Source organism: Mytilus galloprovincialis, chromosome 2, assembly GCF_965363235.1.
Source record: "Mytilus galloprovincialis chromosome 2, xbMytGall1.hap1.1, whole genome shotgun sequence".
NCBI lineage: Eukaryota > Metazoa > Mollusca > Bivalvia > Mytilida > Mytilidae > Mytilus > Mytilus galloprovincialis.
Window position 1 is genome coordinate 78,441,662 of NC_134839.1, and position 13,820 is coordinate 78,455,481.

General features: G+C 32.9%; 1 protein-coding gene across 2 annotated transcripts in view; it reads right to left on the reverse strand.

The window, feature by feature from the left end:
- Positions 1 to 13,820, reverse strand: part of LOC143064477 (uncharacterized) — a 107,967-nt gene that overhangs the window by 78,627 nt on the left and 15,520 nt on the right. Inside the window, exon 2 of one of the 2 annotated variants that reach the window (XM_076237322.1) lies at positions 6,815 to 6,862. The gene's annotated coding sequence lies outside the window, so the exon portion shown is untranslated. Of the gene's footprint in view, positions 1 to 6,814; positions 6,877 to 13,820 lie in introns of those variants that run through there. The other variant, XM_076237324.1, reaches the window with a different exon arrangement.

Here is a 13,820-nt window from a genome sequence, read left to right on the forward strand (position 1 = left end):
GGATTTTTCAAAAAGTGCAATTGAATAAAATTTACTATAGCCTCGGTCACACCTTACCAGATAGCACGAATGGACGCCTAACGTATGAAAATAAAAGTTGTCCGTTGACAAAATGTTTATCCGTTGGGAGTCCGTTGGTGTACTGACCGAATAAAACGGACGTGTAACGGATGCATAACGGACACACACCGGATATGCAACGTACGAGAACCGGACACGTACCGGACAGAACGGATGTCGAACATACATCCAACGGACGACTAACGCATAAAACGGACACCTAACGGAAGCGTACCGGATAAAACGGATGAACAAAATATACGGAAAAATCAAAGGCGACAATAATAATACATGTAAATCGCATAAATATTCAAAATGTTTCTGTGTAACTGGTTTTGGTTTGTTCTTCAAAATTCCGTCAAAGGGCAGTGTCTGGCCTGAATAAGATCTGCTTGATTGTCAAGACGTGCCTATATTCTAAGTTCGATTATGAATAATAAGAATTCATGAATCTTAAGAAATCTGACATACCAATAATTGGCATTTTTGACGCGAAATTTTCAATTGGCATTTATCGTTTCAGATCCGTTCATCATCCGTTTTATCCGTTATACGTCCGGTAGAAGTCCGTTTCTCATCCGTTCAACATCTGTTTTATCCGTTAAACGTCCGGTAGAAGTCCGTTGGTGAATTTATCTTCCAGACCTCCAACGGATGTGTAACGGACACGTAACGGACACAAAACGGAAACGAAACGGACGAGTACCGTACAAAACGGAAACGAAACGGACGAATACCGTACAAAACGGAAACGAAACGGACGAGTACCCTACAAAACGGACGCCTAACGGACGTTCAACGGACATTTTATCCGTTGGACGGCCGTTCAAAATTGTGAAAATGCTCAAAATTTTCCACCGGACAGAACGGACGTCGACGGATAAAACGTACGCTTAACGGACATGCAACGGATATGGACGGACGTGTAACGGATAAGAACGGACGTCTAACAGACATGAACGGATTGAAAAAAGTTATCCGTTAGTCGTCCGTTCGAGCTATCCGGTAAGGTTTGACCGAGGCTTTTTGAACATGCTCAAAATTTTCCACCGGACAGAACGGACGCCGACGGATAAAACGTAAGCTTAACGGACATGCAACGGATATGGACGGACGTCTAACGGATAAGAAAGGACGTCTAACGGACATGAACGGATTAAAAAAAGTTATCCGTTAGGCGTCCGTTCGAGCTATCCGGTAAGGTGTGACCGAGGCTTATAAAAACAAAAAATAAAAATGCTTTTTGATCAATATCTCGATTTACATATATTATGATATGTGTGATAAATATTTAATTTAACCCTCAAAAAGGATGAAAGTCCAATATGCGGAATTTAGGGTGGGAAAAACAAGGAATCCCCCATGAAGGACATTTCAAACAAAAAAAAAAGTTATGTTTTTCGTAACAGTGGCAATTTATACTACATTTTCACTAAAAAAATAAAATTGGTTGAGTGTGTCCTTATTATATAAAAAAACAACTTTTTAATGAAAAAAATTGTAACATCTCTAAATTGTATCGATATAGCTCTTTATTAAGAATATAATGGTCAAGTATCGCGGTGGCTCAATCAGTAGAGCATAGAATTACAAAAGAAAGATTGTTTTCAAGCTAGGGTTCGAATCTCGCTCAGTCGTTTTGCATTGTTTGTGTTATATCAAATTTTAATGTTTCTATCATATTTTTTGGGGATGTTCGCTTAATTCATAGAGTCATTCTGGTTCATTTTGACTATATAGTATAAATCATTTTATTAAAAAACAAAATACTGTATCGCTTTAATATTGTGTGCATTCCTATGACTGTCCATACTCTTGACTTACTTTCTATTCATGTGTTTACATTGATAACATATATGCAAGGAATCAACTGCCGTCAAACTGAATCATTGGCGGATCGGGGGGGGGGGGGGGGTCCGGGGGATGGAACCCCCTTTTTTGCCGATCAATGCATTTAAATGGGGACATATGGAACCCCCCCTTTTTAAAATGGCTGGATCCGCCCCTGCAAATGTTGCGGTTGTAATATACACATAACATAAAATAAGGCCATTGTATACAAGTTTCAAAACAACACAAACAATTTTTCGAAACTTTTTTTGAACATGGTATAATATGTAACAAATGCAGTCAACAGCAATCAGTTTTGTCGCCAATTCAATAACTGTCTAGATACTAGTACCGAAATTCATACCACCGTCCCTACACCTGTACCTGTGTCATCAGAAAATGATGATCAAATCAATTACACTGCAAATCGTGATTGTAGGTAAAACATCAAGAAGCTGTTGCATCTGTATCACAACGAAAGGCCGATTTGTTAAAATACCAGAAAAGGCCATATAACATGTGTTAGTAACACAAGGTGTTCTATGGCCAGCTGATGTAATATGTTCTCCGGTTAAAATATATATTATCTTATCTTATCTTATAGACGATAAAACCTTGAAAGACCAGGTCAAATACAGATATACATATATTCAGATTGAGAAAAACAGCATCCCATTTGAATTTGTTCAATATTATTTGGCTTCTTGACAAGTTACGTGGTATGGTACCTTATGCACATAAAGGGTGTTAACAATTTGATAAAATCAATATAAAAAGATCAATAGTCTTGGACTTTTTGTAGGAATACCTGTTCAAGGTACATGAAAATGTAACGTATTTTAATGTACTATAATTAGCATCTATCGGGCTATTTAAAACATGATTTACCTATCTTATCGAATGAAAAGAATTGAAGGGAAATTGGCCATACCTCTTTGTTTCACATTTTTCATGTCGGGGCCTTATATAGCCGACATACGGCATTGGGTTTACTCATGGTTATAGGCAGTACAGTGACATATAATGGCTTTTTTCTTCATCATTTGAACTGGATAGATGTCTTATTGGCAACCATACCACATCTCCGTATTATTAATTTATAAGTGTATGTGTTACCATGGACTTATAAGAATTGTTACCTTTTTTCTAAGCATTTGCTAAATTGTGATAAATAGATTATGGCATGTCCTTATAAATATCGACCCTGTTATCATCCTTTAAACCATATGCACACTCGGATTGCTCCTTGGACCGATATGGGATTCTCGATATGAAATTGTGCAAAATTAGAATTAAATACGGTAACAGTAGAAACTTTTTTTGAGAAAAAGCAGTTTTTATTTTCCCTTAACTACGTATGTCTGTTTTTATATATATAATCTAAGGCACTATTGATGTTTAATACACGTGTTGTGAATACTGGTGTACAATATGAACATTTACGCTATTTAATAATATTCTGTTTAATTTTCTATTGATTGTGGGTTTTTTTTTTCATCATGTCTGAAAAAATGTGGGTAAATGTTTTTATTCTGTCAATAAGGAAGAAAAAACTAAGGAAATAGATTAAAAGTAGAGATTTTCATTTTTTTACAAGTAATTACTGACTGCAAAGTGTATAAGTGAACTACTGATAGGACTAGGCAAACGCAGGCATGGATATATCATTTAGATTAGATAATCTGGTGTTAAATCCTTCTATTTTAGTATTAAATATTTTAAATATTATTAAAATAAGATAAAATATTTGAAACTGAAAATAATATATTATAAATTCCATGTTTCCGAAGCGCATTTCAGGATATACCTTCATCAAGAACACTAATACCCGAATATTTGAGAGCCACGGATGTATAAGAACCGAAACAGTTGTAGAGCTATATATAACTTTATACATTTACAGTAAAACAGAAAATGCATATCATATAAAATCCTCCCCCCCCCCCCTTCCCCTCTATTTCTATGACTTTCAAAATGTCACAACAGTGTGTTTTACTATCCAATTAGTATTATGATATAGGTAAAAAGACTACTAACTACTATTTTAAGTTCAATTTTGCTCATAGTGGTGGCGTTATTTAGGTTGACTGAACTTCTTTAATGATGTATTCATTTAGCAGCGTCAAACTGTTAACTTTTGTGGTATATAAGTCAAATTAAAGTGCATTTCTAAAATAATTATATCGACTGCTCGTCAGCACTATGCTGCGTAACTTATCAATTGGAGAAAATGGTGAAAGAATTCATACCTCACTTTTCTCACGTTAAGTGTATGCTAAGCTTATCTTAATTTCATGGTCAATTTCCTGTTTTTTTTGTCACTGCATACGCAAAACAAAAGATGTTTACCGCGCCCCCTACAATTGATCATGCGACAAACGCAATATCCGTCCGTTTGATTAAACTTATTAAGTGTTCATTATGTTTTGACATAATCCATATTCGCGCCAGTGCTTGCTATATTTAATGTGTCAATAATGAGGAAATATAGATCAAAGACTAAAGTATTGCAGATCCATGAGATGCCATTCCATTCTGGGGAAAACCCGAAATTAACACGCAATTAATATTCTATGATATTAAGGTCCCACGGTAAGTTCGCCAATCACTGAACCAATATCAATAAAAGTTGAAAAAAAAATAGAAAACTACTGAAAGCATTGCACTGATTGACGCAATGTTTACTATAAGCTCTGTGGGAAAATCGTAGAAAAGTAAGACTTAATTGACCAAATGCACTTTGAACCAGAACTTGAGACCAGCCAGTTGTGCATTAATGATCGGAACTAATTCTAAATTACTGCTGTTATTGTATGCCTTTTTTAATTCATATTTTGTAAGATGTACATTTCCAGAGAAAACATAATTCAAGGAGGGATGAATACAGGTGAAAATGTATTTCCGAACATGACCAAAAATTGACGCAACCACAAACAACTACAGAATTTCTGAACAGAAAATAATATTTCGTGTTTATCTAGTGAAAAAATAAAAATGATCCACAAAACAATATATAACCAAATAAACAAATGAACCTGTGACAATTCTGCTTCTATTGGTACCAAGTTGCTCAAAATCAAACCAAAAATGACCCCTAAATATTTTTTTGAAAAAAAGGAGTTTTATTTACAATATATAGGAAAAAATCTCAAGTGACGAATACTTTTGGCCACACTGTGTATATGAGATTGGTGAAGTCAAAAAGAGAGAAAAAACAACAAACGTAACCAGTCTAAATTGCATGTCTTTGATGTTTTATCAAACAACAGGAAAAGAGAAGAATGCACCCAAAACCGAAGTCTTCCTATCTCAGGATTAAAAGTCATTCTTTTTTCTGCTCGTAATTAAATGTTTTCAAAATTCAGATTTTCTTTTCTTAAAATAAAGCAAAAATGATCCCTTTATTTCGTGTGGATTGTTAATGTTCGACACCTAATATTTTCCCCTTTAATTAACACAGTTATAAATCACATCAGTTGCAAGCAAATACTTTTAACTGATTTCTTTTCTCCGACTGATTATCACTTGTCATTCTAGATCTTAATCACAAACTTAGGACTTTTTCCATCATGGTTATCGAAGTCGAGGGCACCTGCCACTGGAGCGGAATTCTAACTCAAAACCACAGTATTGACTGTCTAATGATTGCTGAAGAAGAACACTCGTCCCGTAAGGCCCCTACACAAGGAGAAATTTAAAAGTCGTATGATAACACGAGTTTCTGGGGATTAAACCAATGTATGCATATACAATGTACACTTAACCATAGATATTACATCTATGACTTAACTAAGTCATCTGTGTACGTATTATTTATTTTTAGATTCTAACGGAATACCAGGATGAAAGTAAAAGTGAAAAAAAAAAACCGCGGAAGTTAGATAGAGTTAATTGATTCTGTGTATACTGCCCATACGTTCAAACTATTTAATCCAGCTATGTTATACTACCAAAAAAGTATGCACTGCCTATAGATAAATTAAGCCTAAATATTTGCCAAAATTCTATTGCTCTTGGCCAAACATTACTAAATTACAGTATTTTTCTAAATTAATGTCTGTTTAACATATTAAAAAAAATGTGTGATTACATAAAATTTGCGTGTCAATTAGATCACATATTGTTACTTAATTTTATTTGTATTCTTATAATGCTTTATGTGCATTGATCTCTGCTATTTGTTATTTATCATATATATGCTTTTTGCAATAAAGTATTCATTCATTCATTCATTCATTCATTCCATTCATTCCATTCATTCCATTCATTCCATTCATTCATTCATTCATTCATTCATTTATTCATTCATTCATTCATCATTCATTCATTCATTCATTCATTCATTCATTCATTCATTCATTCATTCATTCATTCATTCATTCATTCATTCATTTGGCCTTGGACCAACAGATACATTCATTTTGTTACAATATTAATGTAGTCTCAGATCTGATGAATTTTTCTATTAGAATCGATTCGGTATTTTCTTTCCGCGGTTGTTTGTCGTATCTTTCATTGCGATTACCCCTTTCCCAAAGACTGGTATCTGTGACTGAGAAGAACACATAATTCTGCTCTCAATAGTTTTTTGTACTTTTCTTGAGCAATGTTTTCTTTTGGTTTTCCTCATCAGACTATATTTTTGACGAATATTTCAGACAACATAACGCGTGAAAAACTATTGTATTTATACTGAACTATTTATTTATGAAGAGGTTTCTTCGTATTTTGATTATTGTTTATTTAGTTTATGTTCCAGTGGAAAGGTTACATGCACAATGTATAATATAGGTAAAACATATACATGTTAATGTGGCGCAATTCATACCGTCAGAAAAAAAGGGAGTGACGCAATTGACACCTTTTCAAAACTGTAATTGTTGCAAATTGATTCTGCCAATTTTGTGAATTAAAAAAGCATTACCTTGTTTCTTCTTCTTTTATAGGCACACCTGGAATATATAGCTGCCATCTGGAATATAAGGAAACATTTTTTTTATAGTATGACCTTTTTATGTTTCTTTGGGAATTCCAGAAATGTCGAACCGATATAAAAATGCGTCGCCAGCAACATATTTAAACAAAAATAATACATCAAAGGTAAACTGTTTAAATAAAAAACGAAAATATTTCTAAAATTCATGACATTGGTTATTTAAACGTTTTCTTGTGGTGTTATTTATAAGAAGGAGACAGCGATTATACAAAAGAGATTGGTAACGTTGACTAAATAAGAAAGGTACCAAATAATCTGATGTTCGGCCAAGAGGGTTTCGTAATCTGAATTGGACGGAAACTTTACTTTGGTTATTTTGCTGAATTTGTGATTATATTATCTTGAATCGACACTTTAATTCACATTTATCTCATTGAAGAAGCTGTTAGTTGACACTCTTTTACCTTTTATAAGATATCACACAAGGTGGTAAAATTGGACTTTCAGGTGTCAGATATCTAATCATAAGACTATATAGTAATTATTTTAAGATATTTATTTCTTCATCTGTTTTTTTTTTTTTAAGTATTAGCGCTAGATTTTTTCTCGCGTAATTCCTTTTCTTGATGCTCAATAGAATAATAGTATGATAAACCAAGGAGGTAAATCTAATACAACCTCCTTGGATAAACTGAATAACTCGGTCGTAATGTTCAACTGCTCAAAGATGACAAGTAAGAAAGGTCAATTACTAAAATGGCCCGTGGGTTTTTAACGTGATATGATTGAAAACATTTGTGAATGTAGTTTTGCTCACACAGTTCATCGTGCTTTTAAATTTTAGTGTAGATTTGCTTCATTGTATAGTACTTGTTCGGGATTTCTAGAAAACCATAGTGCTATTTAAGTGGCTGTTGGCTACAGGCACATGTCTCCGAAAATAATATTTATTACATAGTGTGTTTGTGACCTAACACGATATATACGAGGTCAGTAAATTCCATATGGGGTGAGAGCGAAGCTCGAACACAATATATACGGGGTCAGTAAATGCCATATGGGGGTGAGAGCAAATGTATAAGAGGTAAGATAAATACCTATATGCCAAATTTTAACCATTTAAATCTTGAATTACTGTTATATTAAAATTTTATCTTCAGCAATTATCTTAGGAACATATCTTAAGATGTCAAAAAAAGAGATTTTGAAAAAAAAAGAAAGTGCATGATTGAAACATTTTCTTAAGCCGGACACATTATTTTAATTCCATAGTCTTCAACAAATAAATCGTAAATGATACACTCCATGTACAAACATAGAACATGATATAAAACATGATGAAGATTAAATATGCAAGCGAGACAAAAAAAACATCAAATTCCGAAGTTTCTGCTTAGCAGGACGCTTCACCAGAGCGCGTCATCGTAAAACGGGAAATCCAAATTAAAATTCTATAATATCTGTCAACTAAATTAAAATTCAGATCCAATATGTTTTCCTAGTGCTAAAATAATTCGAGTCTTTAAAAAAATCGTTATTTCCGATAGAATGACAGATTGTCTCTGATAAAAAAAAAGAAAAAGAGGTGCAGTATAGTTGTAAAAAGAATTCCTTAAAAATTGAATAAAACACTATTGTTGTTTACAAATACAATATCAAGTGTGTGTTTCATTTTTTCTTTAAATATTCTGTCGTCAAAATCTTGCATTACACAGTCATGTTTTGCTTCTAAAATGTTTCCTTCGTTTAATGATAAAAAACATAAGTACTCCTGAGACTATATAAATGCATTTTCACTTTCAATTATACTAGACCACACTCGCGAAATCGCGGGCATTCAGAGCGTGGTTGAAAGTATGAAAGAGTTATAGGAAAAAAATGGAAAAGATTTAATGACTGTAGATTTTCAGGAAAAGCATCAAAAGCCATGAGTCTTATGTAGACGAAACGCGCGTCTGGCGTACTTAATTATAATCCTGGTACCTTTGATAACTATTAACACCACTGGGTCGATGCCACTGCTGGTGGACGTTTCGTCCTCATAGGGTATCGCCAGCTCAGTAGTCAGCACTTCAGTGTTGACATGAATATCAGTTATGTGGTCATTTTTATAAATTTTCTGTTTACAAAACTTTGAATTTTTCGAAAAACTGAGGATTTTCTTATCCCAGGAATAGATAATCCTAGCCGTATTTGGCACAACTTTTTGGAACTTTGGATCCTCAATGCTCTTCAACTTTGTACTTGTTTGGCTTTAAAACTATTTTGATATGAGAGTCACTTATGAGTCTTATGAAGACGAAACGCGCGTCTGGCGTAAAATTCATCTTAAGATTTTTTGTGAAAAGGGCTACTGGTACCTTTGATAAGTATTTAGGTACTTGGGGACAGGAAAATGTTTTTTTTTTTCATTCCTCCTCCTTTATTTCTAAAATTCCCATTTTTTTGTTTTCTATTAATTTCAGTATGAAAATACATTAATTATGTTATGAACATTCAAGCCAGGAACCTGTAACTCAGTGGTTGTCGTTTGTTTATGTGTTAAATTTTACATTGTCATTTCGGGACTTTTTATAGCTGACTATGCGGTATGGGCGTTGCTCATTGTGTAAGGCCGTACAGTGACCTATAGTTGTTAATTTCTGTGTCACTTTGGTCTCTTGTGGAGAATTTTCTCATTTGAAATAATACCACTTCTTCTTTTTTTGTAATCAATGATTTTTTGTATAAGATTTAATGACTGAAAAATTTCAAAAAAGGTATCAAAAGTCATAGGTGATCATAGATACTTTGGGACAGTGCAATTATTTTTCTAGCCGGGCTCCTCCCTTTTTCCCCCCAAATTCCCATATTTTTCTAATAATTTTAATAACACATGAATAGTTTTCGTACTTGTCTGTATATTATGAAATAAAGTGTAGTTGCTTTTTACTATCAATTCTCAGTTTATTAATCGGTCCACGGCGGTCATTGATATATAATTCAGACCCTCTCTATTCAATAAACTCTGTGACTGCCGTGGATGGTAAACTTGAAAATGATAGCAGATAGAAAATACACTTTATTCGAAGTATATGTATGTTTAAAGTTATACAGAAAAAAGCTAAACCGGAAGTCTTATCTGACTTAAAATTTCGTCCAATGACGGAACAATATCCGGATGCTTTTTTTTTGTTTTTCTCCCAAAATAACTCAATCTGAATAATCATATGAATGGATGACAAATGCGACTATGCACTGTACCTATATGACACAGAGGCATGATTATTAATTTATAGTTGAAAGAACAGAAGCGACACACAAAATGAGGTCTTCTCGTTTAATATAGTACTAGAACACACCCGCGAAATCGCGGGCATTCAGAGCGTAGTTTAAAGTATGTAAAGTGTTGTTGGAAAAATTTTGTAAAATACAGAATGACTGGAGAATTTCAGCAAAAGTATGATAAGTAATAGGTTATTGGGGACAGGAAAATGTTTTTTTACCCTCCACCTTTATTTCCAAAGTTCCCAATTTTTGGTTTTCTATCAATTTCAATATGAACATACATTTAGTATGTTATGAACATTTATTTAAGTAAGGAGCCTGTAATTCAGTGTTTGTCGTTAACTTTGTTTATGTGTTACATATTTGTTTTTCGTTCATTTTTTGTACATAAATAAGGCCGCTAGTTTTCTCGTTTGCATTGTTTTACATTGTCATTTCGGGCCTTTTGAAGCTGAGTATGCGGTATGGGCTTTGCTCTTTGTTGAAGGCCGTACGGTGACCTATAGTTGTTAATATCTGTGTCATTTTGGTCTCTTGTGGAGAGTTGTCTTAACATGGCAATCATACCACATCTTCTTTTTTTTATGTAATTAATGAATTTTGTAAAAGATTTAATGACTGGAGAATTTCAGAAAAAGTATCAAAAGTTCACATGAATAATTTTAGCGCTTATCTGTATATTATGAACATTCATTACTATATAAATAAAGCGTATTTACTTTCAATTCTAAGTTTACTAATCGATCCATGGTGATCATTGATATAGTATACAGACCCTCTCTATTTAATAAACTCTGTGACCGCCGTGGATAGTAAACTTGAAAATAATAGCAGATAAAATTCTGAAAATACACTTTATTCGTAGTATATGTATGTTCAAAGTATACAGAAAAACGCAAACCGGAAGTCTAATCTGACTTAAAATTTCGTACAATGACGGGACAATATCCGGATGCCTTTTTTCTCGTTTTTCTCCTAAAATAACTCAATCTGAATAATCATATGAATGGATGACAAATGCGACTATGCACTGTACCTATAGGACACAGAGGCGTGTTGATTAATTTATTCTGGAAAGAAGAGAAGCGACACCAAAAATGAGGTCTTCTCGTTTAATAGTATAGATATATAGAATAGATATAGATATAGATATATAGATATATAGATATATAGATATAGATAGATAGATTACCCGCCCTGTGATCCCCTGTGTTCCCTTATTAATTTGCAGATTTAGCCTGGTTTCGAAAATCGTGTATTACAGAAATGATTGAAATTGAATATAGGAACTATAGGTCACTGAACCGCCAATTTTAAACAAATATTGGATCAACATTTACAGATCTCATACTTAAGATTAGACTGCAAATATTGCATGAAATTTTATTAAAATGTACAGCTAACGAGAATTGTCGCATTTACAAACTAAAAATACGTTTGTAAAATTTTTAACAATTTAAACGAAAAAAGGCTTATGCGTGAAAAATGCTATTCCGTTCCGCTCAGTCAGCCACAAATGCATCGCCATTACAAAATACAGAACAATTCAAACAAAAATAATCAACACCCATACCGCAATGTCAGCCACAAATACCCCACCAAAACATAATGCGGAACAATTGAAAAATATATAATCAACACCCATACAGCACAGTGATCAGCCACAAATGCACCGCCATAACAAAATGTTAAACAACTCAAACGAAAATAATCAACACCAATACCACACAGTCAGCGACAAATGCTCCGTGATAACAAAAGGCGGAACAACTAACAAAAAAAAAACCAACACCCATACTGCACAGTTAGCCACAAATGTTCACTATAACAAAATACGGAACAATTCAAACAAACTGAATAAAAATATGCGGAATAATTAAAAAAATAAATAACCAACACCCATACCGCACAGTCAGCCACAAATGCACCGCCATAACAATATGCGGAACAATTAAAAAATATAAAACCAACACCCATACCGCACAGTCGACCACAAATGCTCCGACAAAAAAAAAAAAAAGATGTGGAACAATTCATACAAAAAATTTAACTGCTTAATTGTGAATTTGGTTTTTGCACTGAGACATTTAACATGAATTTTTTAAAAATATCGATATGGAGGTCACTATATCTCTGAATTCACATGTGAAAGTACTAAAATAGTAACATAACCTTTTGTTTCCTTTCATTGTTTATGTCTAGAATCACTGTAATCTTAAGTGAACTTGTAATAAATCGTTGACTGATTAATTTTTGGACGGAAACGATTACTTTATTGTATTATATTTGTCACTTGCGTTTTTACACTGCATCAAGCGCAGGATGTCATAGAAATTAGAACGATTTTCATCAAGAACCTGGTATAATTATGGAATTAAAATGTATGCCAATGTAATGCTATTTTTAAAAACATCGTGGGAATTTAATAGCCTGGTAAATTGATTATTTTAATATATCTGCTAGTTGAAAATTCCCAGATTCTATTTTTATTCTTGCCTTGAAAACGATATTGATATATTTAACTCGAATGAAAATCGAATAAACTGTTACATTTAAAATAGTATTGAGACATATTTCTTTTTGATAATTTTGTAATTATTAGATTTCATTGCCGTTTAGATATGGAATAATACTATTTAATTGAATATCAAAAGAATTTACCAACAAAAATAAAACGCCTTGCTACGAATTTCATTGTTCATAAATGCATCCAACATTTAAAAAACAAAAGGAAATGAAATTTGTATAAACTTAAAACCTTCAACAGTAATTGATAGATTTCTTGCCGTATCCAAATGAGAGGAGGTATAAGGTCTTGTCTGGGTTTTATATGTAGTTCCAAATTTGGGCGTAGCATTAGGTGATTGCAATGAGATATTTGGGAAATAAGTTTATATAAATGAAGGAACAAAGATTTACACATACAAATTGTCTTTTACTTTCGGGCCGACAAAAATCCCAAATAAATAGTGTGTACTTGCCTTGTCCATACTGTTGCTTTATGGAATAATTATGTTTATATAAAATGAACAAACGACTATACTAAATTTAAGATGATGGATATTGATATAGCAGCGAGTTAAGTACTTTGGGTTTGCTTGTTGAGTGCATTCACTTATTGTTTTACTTTTACGTTTTCTTAATTAAATTTAAAGAGTGCCTTTTCTGACCATGTTTGATTGTATGTGCTTCTTTCTTCATTTATAATTGATATTTATTCGCAAAATTTCGTATTTATTGTCTCGATTAAAATCACTACTTGCATATATTAGAGGTAAATAAGAGCTTTACTAATGTTTTATACACTTGTCTCTTGTTGAATATTATGTAAATTGGCTTTTAGCTATTATTACGTCTTTTTAGTGTCATTAGGTTTTTGTCTCATTTAAGTTTACCTCAACCTATTCTTTTTTTTATTTTTGTCTTGCATCCAAAAAAAAATAATACATTTTAGTTTTCATCAAGCACCATGGTATGTTTTGTGGATGCATTGAAAGGCCCAATCCGTATAATGTTGTGAACAACCTAACAAAATACACTTTTAAAACATAAACTGGATGGCACTCATACCACATCTTCTTATATCTATTATCAACAATATCACCAAAAGAGAAAGCAAAATGTTGTTTTTTTCTTAACACTTGAACGTTTTTAAACGACTCATAATTTACAAACAACATCGGAATTTCATCACACTGCTCGCTAAAAGTAGTGTCAGATATTTCTT